At 38.6% G+C, this 4,111-nt stretch overlaps 1 long non-coding RNA gene across 1 annotated transcript in view; it reads left to right on the top strand.

The window, feature by feature from the left end:
- Nucleotides 1–1,063: 1,063 nt before the first annotated feature.
- Nucleotides 1,064–4,111, top strand: part of LOC140321711 (uncharacterized) — a 20,103-nt gene continuing 17,055 nt past the window's right edge. Inside the window, exon 1 of the long non-coding RNA XR_011919002.1 lies at nucleotides 1,064–1,138. This is a non-coding gene — a long non-coding RNA (uncharacterized lncRNA). The remainder of the gene's footprint in view (nucleotides 1,139–4,111) is intronic.

Here is a 4,111-nt window from a genome sequence, read left to right as displayed (position 1 = left end):
ATTCTAAGCATTTCCAAAAAATAAATTCTACGTTATGCTGCTGCAGATGGTCTTAGGGCACATTCTGAGATTGCATGACAAACAATGAATCAGACAGAGGTTTATTTTAAAGTCTGGGATTGCATTAGCAGTTTTTAATCTCAGATATTCTAAAAAGTCTCTGTGACAATAAATCTTTAGGCCATGCTTCTTCATGAGATTGTTGATTGATTGTCTGTGACAGTCTGCTCACTAAAGCCTGCCGAACAGGTAAGTGTTAGTTCTTCTTCTTGTGCAATCAATGTGATGTACCTTTGTGGTTCCCGCATGCTTATTATAGTTTTTGTTCATTCCTCACACTGTGATGTTCAGGTTGCCATGCTAATGAAAATTAATGTGTATAGACTGCCTTTGCCAGCAACACATAAACTGACCTAGAGAATTACTCTATTTTCTATCCAGTTAAATCAAGATGACATATGATAAGTGACAAGGCGTTTTATTCAGGAGGCATTAGGCCAGGATTAACATGCCTGTAGGCACACAGGCTTTGGTACTCAAACCAACACATCTCTGCTAGTATCACTTCTTTAACACAGATGTGAATGTTGTTGTTGTATTGGTCCTAATCTGTAGTAGGCTATTGTGAACTTATATATTTATATAGGCTAAAATGAGATAAGTCTACTTCTGCATATGATGAGGAAAAAAAGATGTGACTCTTGTGACTTTTTATTTTTTAATCTATTTTACAACCTTGTAGCACAGCAAACTTATGCCTCATGGTAAATCTAGCAGGGGGGAAGAGGAGTATTGCTCACTGGTTTTTGCCAGGTGCACTTATAATGTCCTAATATTACTATTCCATGTATCTTACAATAATGATAACAAGATGAGTTACTCTATAAGTGATGTAAATATGACAATAGTCACAGCATGACAGATCTCTGATTAGACCAACACCTATTAGATTGAGGGATAGTTCTTTGTAAATAAATCAGTACCATCAGCTTCAAATTGTTTCTTGGGCTACACAGACAGGACATTTAAAATTGTTTACTATTGTTTTATTTTTCCCAAGATAGGTAAGGGAGCGGAATGGTATCCACATCAAGAAGGAGACTGAGCTGAAGAGCAATGTGCAGTCCATGGATCCCAGGTAAGTTCAAGTATATATTCAAAAGCACCCTTGAGGGTGCACATAAATGGTCATTTACCATTACCCGACTTAATTTAGCCGTTAGCAGAGCCATTGGTATTGATTGTTATTTCCAAGCCTGTGCCAATGTAGTTCTGTCTGCCAGCAGCACATAGTTACAAACTTCCTCGGCAAGGGTATATTAATTTTGCTCAATAGCGCGGTTTCCAGACTAGGGGATAGAGGAGTTTGTTGCACCTGGGTCAAACACCTTTCCCCAAAATTTTTGTGCCACCTGGGCACAACCACCAGATATGCTCCATGCCCCCCACAACCCCTGAAACAGAGGGTGGAAGCACTTAGCTATCTTGGTAGGGACTAGGTACCAGCATAGTAATGCTTTGTAATTCAGTTCACCCAGGCTCATGTTAAGTGATACTTTAGAGATGTTTCGGGCCACCTCGGTCCACTGCTCCAATTCCCATGATTGATTTATATGCCTTTCCCAGGCCTTTATATATGGAAGTTTGAAGGAGGGTCCGAAAATGCTGAGTAGAGAATCCAAATCGGCCCCACAGAGTGGGCCAGGGAATTACAAGTGCTCTCTCAAGAAACCGATAAGGAGTACTGTGAGGATGAACAGGCTATCCTAGGTCTCAGACGGTGAGGGATGCACATAAGGGAAGCAATTGCTGTCTCTGTATTGGTCTGGGCCTCTATATCGACTCATTGGGTCCTTTGGAACAGTAATGTGGTGCGAGAAACCTGTGCAACCTGTGCTGCTCTATGATAGAGCCTGAAGTTAGGCACACCCAGACCCCTTTTAGCTTTAGGGGTGAGCATTGTGGTATGGGTAATTCAGCTCCCCTTGCGACCCCAAATAAATTCCATAACCTTGGAGCGACCTTTGTGGCCTCGGAATCGGTAATGTTCTGAATAAGTAAAGAACCCTAGGGAGCAGGTTCATTTTTACAGCAGCCACCCTTCCCAACCAGGTAAGGGAGGAAGGAAGATCATCTGGTCCGCAAAATCCGCAAAAATTTTGTTTGAGTAAGGGACAGAAGTTCATGTTGTAAAGCTGTTGGGGTCTAGGGGTAAGCTTTATGCCTAGGTACGGTAAAGCCTACCTGTAGACTTGATATGTCCACGAACTGCAAAGGATTTTAAAAAGGTTTATAAAAAGCAGTGTGGTCCTATTGTCTTACAGGAAGGTCTTATAGAGCGAATAGGAACAGGCTGAGAAGTCCAAAAAGCCAATTACTTGCAGTCCTGGTCTTTGCTAAGTACTATAGGTGTCACTGTCAGCAAGGGGGGTCAAGAAAACCAGCTGTTTTCACTGGATCAACTTTAAAGTGTCACTGAGAGATGGACATGTATTTAAATCATAGGCACAACACTTTATAGTGCGTTTAAAAAGGTCAAATAAAATATTATACTTAGCAAATTAAGAAAAAATCAGCAAAATAAAACTAGCCTGATGGCTAGTTATTGCATAAGAAGCAATAAAAGGGTTTGGTCTAATATACCTAGATACCCAAGATTGGCATGAACTGTAGAGAAACGTGTGGAATTTGAATCATTTATCAGTTTCTGAATCTGGGGTCCATCAAAGATTCCTGCTTTTAATTTTTCAGTACTCAATCCAGGGAACTTTAAATTTTAATGAGTGACCAATTGTAATTGATGCATAGCAGTTGCCATTATGCAGTAAAACTGATTTTAAACTTTGAGTGGAACTGTCTATGGAAAGCCGCCGGTCTTCTGCTCGGTATCCTGGTACTCCCATATGGGCTAGTAGTCCAGGGAGTTTACAACAGTACACAAGGTCTCCATCTTCACTGAAATATGGTAGGAGTGTCACCTCTCTTATCCTATAAACCTTTATTTTTACTTCCGGTCTCAGACAGTTCTTTTCTTTTAACCTGGATTCTAAAAGTTTGGATGCTTTTTTTGACAGACTTAGGTCACATATTAAATCATTGAGCGCTTCTTGGGAGAACTGCTGGTTTGATGAAACACTTCCTTCATATTCACTTCCACTGCCAACTCCTGGATTACACTCCAAACCCTGTATATCCTCCATGTCGAATACAGGAATATCAGGGAGTGTACTGAACATTGGTATAGGAACATCAGCACCATGCGGCACAGGTCGTCCTGCTGATTCCAAATCAGGGTACTCCCACTTGTTTTTGAATTTTGTAACAATTCAAATCTTTTACATTCACAGCACAAAAATAATAATCATTATAATGCTTTTAAGGCTCTCGCCATACCATAGGTACGCCAAATTTCAAGCTTTTCAGTTTTTCATTTTTCCACTGACGTAGACACTCTACACAAGTTTTGCATACCATATGGGGAGCCCAATATTTATCTTAGTCCCCCAGTTTAATACCAAATACCAAAATATGCAGGATATGCTTGTTTCACAAATTCTGTTATGTTTCTTTTCAGTTTTTGCTGAGAATATTAACCACAAATGTAGCAAAATACATTAGGGTCATTTAAACAACTTCTTCTTGAAGAACTCATAATTCTGTAAAAAAAGAAAAAGTTTGAAAAAAAAAAGTCAAATGAAAGTTTCATGAAAATAATGCTACATTCAATATATAAAATGCAAAACAACGGTGTAAATAAAGATTGATAATAATATGCTGTGTTACCATTTGTTGTTGGTAAAATTGTCTATTCTGATTCCTGTAATACAAGAACTAGAGCCAATTCAATGAAACTAATGTAACTTCTAGATCCAGCAGACCTGAAATACACTAAATTTATTAAAAAATCCTTGGCAAGTGAAATTTTTTTTTTTTGTTGAGCTGTGTAATCATTTCAAATAAGCAATCTTGAAATGTCTGAAAACATATCTTTTTGTTTTGTGTTCGTAGTGGTAGTAGACAATTAATTTATGGCACATCTGAATATGGCACATATTTGAAATGTACTTATACTATTTTTTATATCACCCATATAACAATCTGAAATTCCTTT

The sequence above is a fragment of the Pyxicephalus adspersus genome, chromosome 1 (assembly GCF_032062135.1).
Source record: "Pyxicephalus adspersus chromosome 1, UCB_Pads_2.0, whole genome shotgun sequence".
NCBI lineage: Eukaryota > Metazoa > Chordata > Amphibia > Anura > Pyxicephalidae > Pyxicephalus > Pyxicephalus adspersus.
This window is presented reverse-complemented; position numbering and strand designations above follow the sequence as displayed.